Source organism: Triturus cristatus, chromosome 3_1 (genome assembly GCF_964204655.1).
Source record: "Triturus cristatus chromosome 3_1, aTriCri1.1, whole genome shotgun sequence".
NCBI classification, from domain to species: Eukaryota; Metazoa; Chordata; class Amphibia; order Caudata; family Salamandridae; genus Triturus; species Triturus cristatus.
This window is the reverse complement of record NC_140583.1, coordinates 548,920,910-548,937,180: the sequence shown is the minus strand read 5'-3', so window position 1 is coordinate 548,937,180 and position 16,271 is coordinate 548,920,910.

Below are 16,271 nucleotides of genomic sequence, written 5' to 3'. Positions count from 1 at the left end.
AGTGCACGAGTAGTGCCTGAATGATCGCAAGAGTGCATTGGTAGTACCTGGATAATTGCATGAGTATAAAGGTACTGCCTGGGTGATTGCATGAGTGCAGGGGTACTGTCTGGGTGAGTGCATGAGTACATGGTCACTGCCTGAGTGAATAGAGGAGTGCAAGGATAGTGCCTGGGTGATTGATGGAGTGCATGGGTAGTGCCTGAGTGAATGGATGATCATATGCATAGTGTATAACTTAATGGATGAATGCAAATATAGTGGCTGGGTGATTGCATGAGTGCAGGTGTAGTGCCTGAGTGAATTAATAAGTGCATGGGTAGTGACTGAGTAAATGGTTGAGTGAAAGAGTAGTGCTTGGGTGATTGCATGAGTGCATAGGTAGTGCCTGCATGATTGCATAAGTGCAGTGGTACTGCCTGGGTAATTGGATGACTGCATGGGTATTGCCTTTGTAAAAGAAAACATGCAAGGGTAATGACTGTGTTTTCCTATTAGTGCAAAACTTTTGCGTCAGAGAATTGAGAAGTGCATGGATTGTGTCTACCTGAAAGGATGACTGCCTGTCTGATTACATGAGCATCATAATGTTAATTTTCAAGTAGTCTAAAGGATCAACATTATTTATAATAGAAACAAATAACATATAATTAAACTTTAGAAATTTGTTCACGTTCTCATGCATATTATGTTATGTATTCTTAACTTTTGAGTAATTTAGATACATTACTCGGTAGAGGTATTTTAGAGTAGTATTGTCCTAAACAGCATTAAAACTCTTCTCAAATGTCAACAGTGCCTACTCTATAGAAGAAGAAGAAAAACCAAAACTTTTCTTTAATGATTATATATTACTGTAATGATGATATATTTTAAGCAACTCAACATAAATTTAGAATTACATACCATTTTCAGATTTCCTTTTTTGCTGTTCTCAGATTCCACTGAAGTTCACCAGACACAGTGATTTCAATGTGGTATCATCATTGAACAGCTGGGAAAAAAAAACAATCAAATTGATTGTAGAAAAATAAAACAAATTAGAGTAAAGCATCATTTTCAATATGTGTAGCTATGTGCTTTTCTATCTATACTTTGTTAATTACTTCCTTCATCTACATAAACTCTATTATTAATCTCAAATACTTTTGCCAAAATATAGACTCTCATTTACATCTGGTACAATATAGACAACAAATATATAAACTATGTCCTTTTAAACAGAATTTTCCAAATGCAATATCAATTACCGCAAATAATAATCCAAACACTAATTATAACTACTAAAAGTTTGCATTCCTGTCTACATTCTATTCACATCTTCCCAATTGGCCGAATGATGTACTCAAAACTATGGCTTCAATAATAACAAATTGGAATTTGGTAATTCATAAGGCAATCTAGGTTTGAATTCCAAGTGGGCATCATTTCAATGTGTCCATCCTTTATTACACTTTAAATACACAGTATAGTATCCGGATTTTGTAGTAAGTCCATCATGGAAAATAATAGCCACTGCTATAAAAGTTCTTCCTGAAATAGATATTTGACTTGCATTAAAAATTTTAATTTTTGTTTTCAACTTTTTTCCATTTGTTCTACAATGATGTAGCAAACATCTCATGTCCTAATTTCCTGTTTTCATCAGTTTGTTAAAAGGTACTGATTTGCATTCTGGTATCGTCAAGTCTATGTAGCGTTCTGTTTGTATTTCATGGTGGTAGTAAATGAACACTCTTCTCATTTATGATCCCACCTGTAACTTAGTCCAAATACATTTTCAATCTGTATTCCTTCATGTTTTAATACTCCCAGCATAAGGATTAGAAATTATTGTGCATCTTGTTGTATATTAAGAGAAAATGTCAAATAACCAATACAATATATTTAAAAGATGCCGAATTCCAGAAGCAGTATGGATTTTACGTCCATCAGTTACCAACTGTTGAGATACATGATATAGTACAGAACAGAATCTTTTTTCATGATTTCCCATGATTTGATGATGAAGATCTTGTAGCTAAAACACAAGATTCAGAGTCACATTAGCATAACAGTTAATACATGAACTATTTTACAACTGGTATCCTACAATGTAATCCAGTTTCCAATTTTTTTTTTACACCTTCATGTTTCTTTTCAATTGTTTCTTTTTTTCAACTTCAGTTGAATGTTTGACATATTTCAGTTTTGGACACATTTCACGATTCTCCTATATGGGATATTCACCTAAATCAGGTGTATAAAGTCTTCTTAAACAGTTATACTTTCTTCCACAATTTGCATCAGCACTAACCTTTTTCTCATCGAAATCTATCAAATAAAAACCAGACAATGTTCTTACTTGAGATAATGCAACATATACCATTCCCTCTTTGAACACTGTGCATCCGATAGTTACAAAAGCACTGTCTATACTTAAACCTTGATATTTATGAATAGTTTCTCCATATGCTATTGACAGAGGAAACTTTTTTCTCCAAACATACAAATCTTTTACAAGCAAAAATTGTACAACAGAACGTCCAATCTGTATTACCTATTTAATCTTATCAAATTTTATAATCAAAAATTCTATTCAATCTCTGTTCTAAAATTTTACAAAATCAACAACTTTTCCCATTGCTTCATTTACTAAACTTTCTTCTACATTCAAATGATGTCATAAAATGACCCAACAGTTTATACATTCCTGTAAAGTCTTTTCTAAGCCTGCCGTTTTAGATACAGACTTTTCCAAAGACTGCAATTTAGCCTGTGGCTTGTCTGTGAGAAGAATAGTCACTTCCTGTTGTTCAATTTTATCAGTAGCTTCAATTTCCACTAATTGTTGTTTTTCCAGTTTAAAATGTTTTTGATTTAATGTAGAACACTCTTGCAGTGTAGGTATTAGGCATTTCGTCAAGCATGTTGTACATTACTTCAGCTGCTGTGTTTCCAGTTGTAAACAAGTTCCTTTATAGCCGACTTTGCAAAGCTTGTTTACCATGTTTCGTCAAGTCATCAATTCCTATGTCTTGAAGAACATTACCATAATCTTCATCATGCTTGTCTCATATTCTTAATAAGTTCTTTATATTCAAAATGTAACCAAATGTTCACATTTCCAATACTTCCCAAAGATTTCCTGGTATCTTCATGGACAATTGTTTAAAAAAAAGATTGTCCTGTTATAGGAGTAGGTTGTAGTAGATCTCCGAATACAAATAAATGTTTTCCTCCAAACAGAACATCGTAATCTGTTTTTAAAATCTGTTGCATTCTTAAATGTACAAAGGCACGCATTAAGTTTGAGACCGTGCTCACCTCATCAATGATTAAACGTTTCATTTTCTTTAGTACTTTTGAGACTTCATTAACAAGCTTCTCTAGATAGCTTCTGTTATTCCAATTTATTATCATGTTTAACAGGCAGCATAAGTAATCGATGTAAAGTAATCCCTTTAATGTTGTGTGCTGCTAATCTAGTTGGAGCTGTTACAAAACAAGATAAATGTGATTCTGTAGTTTTTTGTTGACTGCTCAAAACGTTTCTTAAGAAAGTTTTTCCAGCTTGACTACATTAGAATAGGTTTAACTGATTAACATAGGCATTCTTTTTTCATGTAGCAAACCATATTGTATCTCTTCTTTTACTTGTAGATATATTTCTTTCTGTTCAATATTTAGTTGTTATTTTAACTTTTCCAACTGAATAATATTCTGTTGTGCTTGTTGTATTGCAGTTTCTATGTCATTCATGGCTATTCCTGCTTCATTTTCGATAATTGATTGTCCCAGTGGATCTTGACTGAGTGGACCATAACTGTGACTATCTTGAGAACATTCTCTAGCTATTTCCGCTGCACTAGTACTTTCTTGACAACCTCATCACTAAACATTAGTAGATATGTAGGGAAAATTGTGCACTGAATACTGTTTTACTTGCATTAAAGAAATCTTCATAGCATTCAAAATCTCCTCGTGCTAAATAGAAAAGTGTCCTCTTACTGTACGTTCGCAACTGATGTTTCTGTGGTTAATAAGATTTCCTTTGGCATGTTTTACCAAACATCCATAACATCCAATTACTGCATATTTTTCTTCTTTTATATTTTCTGTAACTTTTCTTTTAAAGCTTTAATGTTGAAGTATTTCATAGAGAGATAGGTTTTCAAGATGTGGACTCCTTCTGGGATAGTATGTAGTCAACATATTAGTTTTAACAATATCTGTACTTTCTGGTTCATTCTTTGCTAAGTATTCGACTTCTTGTAGAGATTTCAATATTCTATTTAGTGTTGCAGCAAGACCTAGACTTATCCAAATGATTCCTTTTGACTTTGAATATAAACTGGCTGAACTCAAGCGATGCGAACATTCATAGGATTCAATCTCTTGATGGGAAAGCATTTTCAAGCAGAAGCTGTACAATTTCTTGCTAAGACTCTTTTCTTGTGAAATTTCTTCCCACATTTCTTTCATCTCTGTCTTTTCAGATTTGGTAATATATGATGTAACATAACTAGCAACAGCAATTGAATTATCTGCACCATTCTGGATATCCATCTTTGCATTCCACATTTTCAAAATAAATTGATTGCAGGCAGTAATGTAATTTGAAGCTTCTGTATTTTTTAAGTTGTATGTATTCTTGTTTTTATCTCCAAGTTATTGTATGCCTTACTGCTGACAAAAAACGATTTACTCTTCATTAGAAACTATAGGATGTGGGATTCCAAAATGACATTTTGTATAAAATGTTCCTTAACACTTGTATTTTCATCACCAGCATTTCCCACATCGATGACTTTGAAACCGTAAAACTTGTTGTCTGATTTGCTCAATCTTATATGTATGAGTACTTAAATTATTATAAGTCTCATAAGGATAAGTGGTTGTATTGCATTACATTATGAATGTATTAACTCTTTTTAAAATATAATAAAGTTATTGGAACAAAAAACTTGTTGTCTGAAGCTCTTTTCTCCTCCTTCTCATCGAATGGCACATGTAATGTACTGTTCGAAAGACAAAACATTTTCATCAGTATCAGATCCAAATTTTGGTGCATTCTTTATCCATATTAGCATGTGTATATGAGGAGCAATTCTGGCTTGGTACTCTTTTTTCCCCCCAAAAAATTGCAGATAAATGACATCATAGCTTGAAAGCTATGATTAAAGTATCTGCACACATTTACAGGATCCAAGGAACACAGTTCTCCAGCTGTCTTCAATTCAATGTTTTTAATATCTGAATTTGCTTCTCGTAGAAATTCAAGTAAATCTACCCATGCATATTCAGCACAACTAAGTGTTACAAACCATGTAGGAGTACCTAAGTTTCTTAACATGCATTTAAGTTCTCCATGACGATGATACCAATACTCATTGGTACCACGTTGGCACGCCATCAAATAATTAACTGTGATTCTAAATTCTCATCCCTTTGTTCAACTTTGTCCATGAATTCTTTTGCAGAAACATGTTGAAGATGAAGTCCTATTTTTAATATGTGTTTCACTGCATATGAAAGTGCAGACAAATCACTTTCAAACAAAAGATTTAATATATATATGAAATGCACTGTCAAAATCTTGGCTCTTCAGAGTACAACCTTGTCAAGCGGTATTCTGAATCTGGAATCTGCACAGCTTGCTCATCAAATCATCCACCTTCTCCAGTGGGAAATATCTGTGGGAAACGAGCTTCTAAACTTTTTTTTCCATACACTCATGGGAGTTCCCTTCGCTTCCTTCATTTTAAATAATTCAATACTGTTTCCTATCACTTCTTTTGAATTTAGAGGATGTATAGTGTAATGTTCGCTTCCTTCATTTGAAATAATTCAATACTGTTTCCTATCACTTCTTTTGAATTTAGAGGATGTATAGTGTAATGTTCATAGATCTCTTCAGTCCTAGACATCTCCACTTTTTCTATTTGGCCACTTGAAATTTCTGTATCATCTTCTAAGCATTTTTCTTGTTCGTCAACTTTTACATTATTATAATAAATATTATTCTGTACCAGATAAACTGTACCCATTTGAAGTTTATTAACATCTACAAACTCTTGACATATTTTTCGACTCTTTGTTGGTATACCATTAACTTGAATAACTACTGGCTCATTTTCCTCCCTGTCTATACCAACAGTGTCCATATTTTTCTTAAAATCTAAAGGTAAGTACACAACTCTTCCTTTGTGACCTCTTTGTAAATCTGTGTGAGGCAGCTTACCTGTTTTAGGCTCCATATGAACTATAGCCTGAAATAGGTGCACAGATTTAATAAGAATGGACGCATATGCATTCAAATCTGCCAGTTCCAGAAGAATAGCTACCAACTCTAAGTTGTGATATACTGCTCTAGCTGGCATTTTGTTCTCTTCTAATTTATTGTAACAATATTTACAAATACGTTGATCAGTAGCCAACTGAAACGGACCTTCTACCAACAAATAAGCACCAAATTGCAGCCACTCATCATTATTTTCCTTTTCACTTTCTAAATATTACTCAACATTCCTAGTTTAACTTCTATAGTGAGTACTTCGACTACAAATACAAACATAGGGCCCCATTAGGATGGCGGGAGAATCACCCCTGCCTGGCGAGCGGTAACTACCGCCGTCCTGGTGGGGTTGATCCGGCCTCCATCCTTGCCTGAATGACCCCCGCCATATTAGTATGGCTGAGGGGTCCGTGGCGGATGGAAAGGCCGTCTGCCACTTTTCTGCCTGTCGACTCATCGACTGGGCGTAAAAAGGTCATGACATAACCGCCATCCATATCATGATGAGTGCTGAGATGAGCCTTTCCATGGTGGCAATGCCGCCATGGAAAGGCATGTGGTTTCCACCTGTGAGGGCCCGTTGCGGGCTCCCTAAGGGGTGCCCATTGGCAAGGGCAAGGTGGCAGGCACCACGCCGTGCCTGTCATCTTGTGCATGCCAATGCACAATGTTCATTCCCAGCATTGTGGAGGGCGGTGCTGTGAGCTCCGCCCACCACAATGTTGGGTATGGGGGATGCCACCGCCACGGTGGCAGTGGTATGCTAATTGCAGGTGCGGAACCACCGCTCCCCTTGCGGACGGTCCCGCATTCCGTTGGTGGTGTGCGGACATCATAATAGACCCCTAAGTTTGGTTTTTCAGATGAAACTCTCTTAAACTTTGTAATTTCTTCTGCAAACTCATCATTACTATTATCTTCCACCTCTTCTTCAACACCTAAACTTATCAAGCTCTCATTTTCTCTACAATCATCTTGTGAACCAAAAAAACAAATCAGCATATCATCACAAACTTTTTTTTACATCTTATACTGAACCAGGCAAAAGAGCTGTGTTTATTTCACTTAAACATAATGCAGGACTTTTTACATAGTAGAGTCTCCTTACTAACGTCCGCATTTCTGAGCGGTTTACTGCTAACAATCTTATATGATGGAAAGTACTTTGACACACTTTTCTTGAAAGACAAGCCAGAGAATGACCCTGTAAGTTAGTATATTTTTTTTCTGTACATCGATCTAGTCCTTGTAACATCTTAATCTTCTGCTTAAGAATTTTTTTGGCATATTCTCGTGAAAGAAATTTGAAATATGTCAATAGATTCCTGTTGAATACTGCAAATACTACTACAATCCCACTTATATACCGGAGCTTGTGTGCGCCTCCCTTGAACTTCTTCAGCTATTACTTTTTTCACATTCCTAGGAACCATAATTTCTTCTTATATGCTGCTGATCTTCTTTTATACTTTTTAAAATCCTTTAATACATTTTGAATTAATCTACTTCAAAATACTCGCATACGTATCTCAATAAATTGTTTTTGTCTTTTTGTGACGTGTTGCTTTTTTCCAAAAATGAATGTTATTTTTAATACATCTCTTTATTTGCTTGTGCTTTGTTGTAAAAATTTCCTTTTTTGTTTAATTACTATTGTCTTTCTTTAATCTCTCTACAACTGTTTTAATAAATTGTTTAGTACTCTTACCTAAACAGACTTTGTCCTCAGTAACATTTTGGTCTTTTTCTAGTGCACTCTTTTTAGTTTTCTTTAAGCACTTCAGTTTTTTTTGTTCTCTTCTCTTTTCATGTTTTTTGTCATCTTCAATTTATGATCCAAACAAAATAATATTCTAAAAAACTAAGAATGGTTTGATTAGTTTGTTACACCAATTAACAATTTTAAATTAATTAGATCTCAATATTGAAAATAACTAGTAAGCAAATAATTACAATTGCATTGCTATTGCATTTATAAAAAATAAAAAATAAAAGTTTAAAAACAAACAAGACAACTGCAGAAAGAGATGAAAATGTGCAGATAGAGAAAGAAGGAGACATAAAAAAAAGAAATGTTTAGAAACAGCATAAAGAAATACACAAACAACAACACAGGTACTCAAAAATGTGAGACAACAGAGGTGCACAAAGAGACAAAAGAAGAAGAAAAAGAAGCCAGAAAAGTACAGAAAGCAGCAAGAATATTACAAAAACACACAACACAAGTTCAAAAAGACAGAAAAGAACAGTTAAAAAAGACATGAGAGTTGCAAAAAATGAGTAAACAGGTGCAAAAAAGGGGCAACAGGAATGCAGAAAGAGGCAAGAGGGGTGCACAAACAAGCAACAGAGGTTCACAAAGAGGAAAGAACAATAGTGAAAGACACAAGAGGAATGCTAAAAGAAGCAACAGAGATGCAGAAAAAGTCAGGAGAGGTAGACATAGAGGCAAAGAGGTACAGACAAAACTAACAGAAGTGCAGGAACAAAGAAAACATATACAAAAAGAAGGAAGAGAGCTGCTCAAGTTGATGAGAGGTACCGAAAGAGGTAAAAGAAGATGTAGAAAGACTTACGAGACGTGGAAAAAGAGACAAGAAACCTGCACAAACAGATAAGAGAGGTACAGAAAGAGGAAAGACCGGTGCAGATAGACATTAGAGGGTTGCACAAAGAAGCAAAAGAGGTGCTGAAAGAAACTAGAGAAGTGCAGAACGAATCAACAGAATTACACAAAGAGTTAAGACAGATGCAGAAAGAGGCAAAGTAAATGAAGAAAGAAGCAAAAGAGGTGCAGGAACAGCGAAGAGAAATCCAGAAAGTACCAGGAGAATTCCAGAAATGCAAAGCATCAATCTTTGCAATGTTACTGTTATCCGTCTCACCATATTATAGAAAACATGCAAACAAGGGTCTCAAACTTTTGCTGGTGACATCACACATAACAGAAACATACAAATACATATATATATATATGTTCAACACATGTACCATCTTCACATGCATAACACGTATGAGAATACATGTGCAAGTAGAGACATACCTCACTCACAAGACCATGAAGTCCTTTAAACATGTCAGACTGCACTTCCCATTTCAAGGAGACACCTTAATTTGTGTGGTGTACTTGAAGTGTACATTTCCATAGACTAATACAAGCTAATCTAATCACTAATCCCACCACCAACATGTCTTAAACAACACTTTTGTACTGCAGCTTCACTATTCAGCAACTACTGAGAGTGTTGGCCCTAACCAAATACAAAAAAGTAACTTTTTCAATGTTCCTGTTGTAAGTCTCTCTATCTTCATAAAAGCATGCATGTGTGTGTCTGTACCTTGTACTAGTGGCATCATATATAAGAGAAACATACAAATACATGCATACCTCTCTTTTATAACTCTACCATCTTCATAGGCATAACATGCGTGAGAATACATACACAAGTAGAGATATACCTCAGTCACAAGATCATAAAGGCATTTAAACTTGTCAGACTCCACTTCCCATTTGAAAGAGATACCTAAATTTAAGTGGCGTTTTTCAAGTGTATTTTTTCACAGACTCATACAAGGTTGCCTAATCACTAATCCCTCTGCCAACATATCGCAAACCTCACTTTTGTGCTGCAGCATCACTATTCAGCGACTACTGAGAGTGTTGGGCCTAGCCATGTTCCTAACAGCATGCATGCAGGTGTCTGTACCTTTTCCTAGTGTCATTTTCAGATGCATAACACATGTGTGAATACATGTGCACGTTGAGACATACCTCAGTCCGAAAACCATGCAGATCCTAAAACTTGAGATACTACAGTTCTCATTTCAAGAAGACACCTACAATTATGTGGCATACTTCAACTGCACCATGCACCATTCACCAGACTCATACACAATTCCTTAATCAGTAATCCCTGTGCCAAAATGTCTAAAACCTCACTTTTCTATTACATATTCACTATTCTGTCTTGGTCCTAGGCAAATATAAACAACCAACCCTTCATATGTCTCTCACCATCATGCTTGTGCCTACACCTTTTTCTAGTGTTATTATATATAAAAGAAACATACAAATAGATGTATGACTCTTTTTGATACATCTATCATGTTCAGATGCATAACACATATGACAAATACATCTGCAAGTACAAACATACCTCAGTCACAAGCCCATGCAGACCTTGAAACTTTACAGACTGCACTTCCCATTTCAAACAGATACCTAAAATTATGCTGTGTACTTCATCTGCACCTTTCCACAGACACATACAAACTACCATAATCACTAATCCATCTATCAGTGTACACATGTTACTATGCAAAAACTATTTCAATTGTAATTTCATTCCAATTAAACAAACTACAATACACATCTGTACATTTCATAACATATTTCAAACAACACACTTCTCTAATAATTTCCAAACTTTGAAAATAATTATTTTTCAAATCTAAAAATATCACTACAAAGAGGAAAGCACTACTGTATAATACATAATACACCTTACAAATGTGTAACTCACCTTTGAAATAGTATTTCAGAAAATCAAAATTTTCTTTTGTACAAATTAAATATAATGTAGCACTCTCAACAAGGTAAAACCAGTCATGGCAAACTTTCCATCTCTTTCTGCACACAAATAAATGTTTCCTACATTATTTCAAATTGTGAAACACATTTATATTGGTTAGACATATTAACCCTTTCTAACTGTCTTCTCATACTGCCCAAAATGGTTCTGTAATTTTCTGGAGTCGCAACTACCCGGCGGTGGTGTAGTGTCAAGATGGAACTGTGAACCCTAATGGGAGTTCAAAAACCTATTTCTAATAACATTAGTATTATTTTTTTAACAACACACTACTTATACACACACTACTGACTTAGAAAACTTAATTCCGTAACAATACTCTTATATATAACTTACCATTTCACATTTCAAATCCACAGTTAAGTTTCAACTCTTTCCCTATTCTGCTTAATGCCAGTTTCCAAAGTAACAGTTACTGCAAAATTCAACTGTTCTGACAGGTCACAAGTTCATCATATTATCAAGTTCAGCGCACTAGCTAACAAATGCAAACAGCAGGTGTGGTTGACCTTTTCACAAAATATGACCTTATCCTATCTACTGTACCTTTCAGACATTTTTTAATAACCAATCAGAAACATGATTCCTCAGCAAAGTAACATGCATCCTATTTTTGAGTGCACAATGTTGATGAACGGCCAATCACTTATCAGCTTTTTCTAAAACAGCATCTTCTCCATCATTTTAGATACCTCTAATTCTACCAACTGACTACCTGCGCTACAGAAATGTTTTCATTCCTTCCAAACATCCCTTCAAAATGCTTACAGTGTGGATTGTAGGGCACAGCTATGTTTTCTGATGCAAAACGTATGGTATTGACAAAAATCTAGGTCTGAAAAATGTGGATATTAAATGGATTGCACAGAGAGGATAAAGTGGCACCAGCTGTGGCCTTGGTTAAAAAAAATCCACATCTCCAACCCCCTGACCTCATGAGTGTACAGTGTGGTGGCAATGGCATATTGACTGGGGTACGTCTGGAAATGCTAATGAATGATACCTTTGCACAATTGATGTTGCTTTTGCCTCAAACTGTCTTTGTATACTTTAATATATGCCAAAGACAGAAATGGAAGTGGCCAAACCAATTGTGTCCACAGTTTGAGAAAGCTAGGAAGAATGTTAATAAATTTGTTTCAGCTTACCTCAGAGACCATAGGATGGTCTCTGTCTATAACAACAATCTACGTTTTTTGATATAAATAATATCTACAGAAGTGATGGAGTTTACTTCACAGATGAATGAAACAGAGTATTTCTCAACAACCTTAAGCTGTAGCTCCAAAAAAGTCATATTGAAAACAAGGGCTCTTTTCAGAGCCACCCTATAACCCAAGAATGAAACTTTTTTTTTTAAAACATATATACTCTTTTTATAATTTTGGGGGATTCGCAAACCCGTCGTGGGTCCGCAAAACAAAAGCACAAATTCAATGTACTGCAACACAAAACACTCTTCAAGTTTACCTTTAAAATTTTTATTTTTAATTGTTTATATTATTAATCACTTTATCATACTTAATGTGATTAATAACTTCAATCTCACTAACTTTATAAAACAAGGTCACAAATGCAACACTACCTTCTAAATTGTATACTATCAAATTATTTATGTGACGTTAATTCGTGAATCCACCGCGACATTACACGGGGCCACGCTGAGAGCCACTATGGGGTCACAACTCCAAATACGAGAGAAAAAAATGCCCCCGAGTCCCATTACTCGATGTCGGCCCCAGAGAACCCATCCCCCGGGGCCCAGCCATTTTTACTAATTGTTCTAAAAATAACAAAAAGTGGCCACTTGCCCCCCCACCCGGGCCATTTTTGGCCCCAGGGACCCCATCCCCCTTGGCATGGCCTCATGTTAGGGACTGCAGGGGGGCCCCAATGCCCTTGTGGTCCTTGCCGGCTCCCTGCCTCCTGCAGGAGCCTGCATTGTTTTCGGGCAAAGGGAGCTGCTGACATGCAGCTCCCTTAGCCAAATGCAATTCTGCAGTTTTTCTGCTCTTGCTTCCATGAAGCGAAGCAGATGTTTGCTATGGCACGGTGGGAGCATTGCTGGAACCAGCCCTGGGGGTGGTGCTCCCCAGGGCCACAGATGGCTCCTGGAGGGGTGCCATGTAGCCCCCCTCTTATCAACTTTGAAGCCCCGGTAGGTGGTGGTCCCTGGGTCTCCGCACAGACCCCGTATTTAATTGTTGTATGCCCTAGGGGGGATTGTCCCCGGGGCAGTGTAGGGGGGCTGGATCCCCCATTACTTCATTTTTTATTAGTAGCCCCAGAGAGGTAGCAGGCCCCAGGGCAGCTTGGGGAGGCAAGAGCTCCCCCACGCTTTCTAAAGATGCCCGGGGAGGTGGCAGTCACATAATAATTAACCATTGCCTCCAGGAGCTGGCCCAGCGGGGGGCTTAAAAGAAATAATGCATAGGAGACCACGCATTATTTTTGGGGGGGGCAGGATTCACAGACCCTACGTGAATCCAACCGAAAATAAAAATTCTCTTTTTGGCCCTTGAGGTCCCTTTGGGGCCTCTTGAGCAGACCTTTGGGACAGGGTGTTTCTAACTTGCCCCCTTTTCTTCTTTTTCACCTTTGTTTTGGTGACTCGGTTCAACCGAGTCACAAGATGGCTGGCAGCACTTCCTGGTTTGAAGTGTTGGCAGCCAATCAGAAGTCAGCTTGTGATCTGACGGGTTCGCGGATCCACAGTGGTCACCGGATACTAATATTTGTTTATATATGAATTTATCAGGAACTACAGAACGGATTTACACCATCTAAAGCAAAGAGTGCACTCTGGACCAAAGGCTACCTCTCTGCCAAATTAGGTGTAATTCCCTTCAGCATTTCGGGCTGCAGCAACGACAAAAGTTTCCTATGGAATTTAACATGAAGAAAACACGTTTTGGGACCCCCCTTTTTTCTCGGCCTTTGCTTGATAAATCTCCCCGAAACTTTCAAGACAGGAGCTGAATGGAGCGCCCCGGTAGTTTTGAGAATTTCACGACGATTCATTAACCGGCGTCAAAGATATTGGCAAAAGAAAAAAACAGAAACAAGGTCATAACTATAACTACCTACTGGCAACAAAGAGTGGGATTACAGTTAAATTTGAATAACATGGTTTACACTGATGGGGGGACATTCAGATGTCTAATGTGCTTAGATTCCTTCTCATAATTTATGGTTTGTAATTATTGAAGCACCGTGCAACAGTTTTTAAATGTATCAAAATGCGGCTTATCACTTTGATTAAACTTTGCAAAATATGGCCAGTTAACACTAAGTCAAGTATTGCCTGCAATTTTTGGTAAATATTTTATAGGCACATACCAACCCATACACCCTATAAGTATGATTTGAAATCATTAAAAATGGCTGTATAATAACCAACCACCGTCTGTTAACCAAGTTGTTTGCTAGGCCAGGGCAAAAGTTGAATTACGCTGGAGATATTTCTGTAATTACGCATTACTCTCATGATGCGAATTACCATAATTACACAATTACGCCAGCTTGAATAACTTGGTGTAATATGGGGCATAAAAGTCTACTGCAGGAGCACAAGAACAACAGACTAAGGGAGAGTGAGCGGCTGCTGGCTACTGCGGTTCATGTGCTGTAGCACTTACTTCTATTGCCTTAGTGCAAAATGCATCAACGGGCCATTGTTGAGCTAAATCTTGCATTACGTTTCTCACATAATTATGTATAATTTCCTTTAATTTCACTGTAAAGACAAGTAATTGAGCTACAGAGAATTACACCAGTTATGCCCACTCCTAGTTCTTGACACCCATTATCAAGATATAATCAAACAGTCTTCTCTGTCAGCATTAGATATCTACATCGTACATACAAGTATAACCTTGTTTACATATCAACAACCAAATCAAAACAAAAATCCAAAATTATAATTTGTGTTCATGCTGACCTACAACTTGACTATGATCGAAATTAAGGGCCTGATGCAATAATACACATGTGCACACCAAGACATGCAATTTGCAACCCAGTTGTTTGTGAATGGGTCTGCAATTCTTTATGCAAACTATGTACTAATAGGTTGCATTGTAAATTTAATCTTTGGCTACAGAATTCTAATTAATCAAATGGCAATTTGCAACCCTGTTATTGGCTGCAACTGAAGGAGAGACGCCTACAAGGTACATCAGATATTCGTCATAGGTTTTGCATTCCCAAATGGAAAGTATTTTGTTCAAAAGTAGCCAGTGTTCATTAAAAGGACGAGCTGCTTTTAAAAAATAAAATAGTTTCACATTTGAAAAGAGATCAGGAAATGGTACATTAGCAATCTTACATAGTGCAAACTTGGTCCATTGCCATTAGAGCACTTTACATGCGAACAAGGCGTTAAACCTTTTTTGGGCACAGGGAGTTAAAGAGATTTACCCAGAATGATAGAATCTTCAGCCAAAGCCAGAATTCAAACTTGGTTTCAAGTTGCAAAGTCAGCAGATCTAGCTGCTTGGCCACATCTCCTCCCAGGATGATTTGGAGCACTGCCTGCTTCAAATGAGGCAGCTCAACTTCATTCCAAATGAGAAAAATGCATGAGAATCATGTGCCACCCCAACTCTAGAGTTGGGGCTACACATATCATTATTTCAAACAACTTTTACCTAATGCCGATTCTGAATCACAATTAAGTAATTACTATTTGGATCTAGAGTTTCATTTAGTGTTTCCTATTCGGTCACAAATCGACCTACCTCATTAATATTAATTAGGCAGGTCGCAATTTATGGCCCATTAGGAATCGCTAAAACCACAGGGATTGTGCTCTGCTAGATTAAGCAGACCACCATGTCTGTGATTGCTTTTAAATAAAGCAATGTATATTTTTTGAATGCATCCCATGGGACCACTGCCTGCAGTTAATTTCTTTTTTTTACGAACATTCACAAACATGGGGGTACCTTGGGGTCCCCATCCCGTTTGCAAATGGTTTACCACCTACTTGCAGTAGGTGGTAAAATGTGAATGTTTTGTGACTGCATTTCAGTCCCAAAATATTCCTACAGTATTGGGAAGGGACGGCCTAAACGCGTCCCTTCCTAATACCGAATCAGTATGCATTCACAATTCTAAATTGTGATTCGGTAACATGTTACCGAATTGCAAATTGGATTTCATACATACCAAAATGCTTTTTACCAGTTGCTAATGGCCCGATTCTGTGAATCTGGCCGCTTGCGACCGATAAAATGCATGCTACATGTGGGGCCGGATGTACAAAATTGCATGTTTGTTATTTCCTAATAGCAAATTTTAGCAAATTGCAATTCGTAAATCGCAAACAGCTATGTACAACAGTGTCTCAGTTACTGATTGCGATTCCTAATAATTCGCAAATTGACCTGCCTCACAAATAT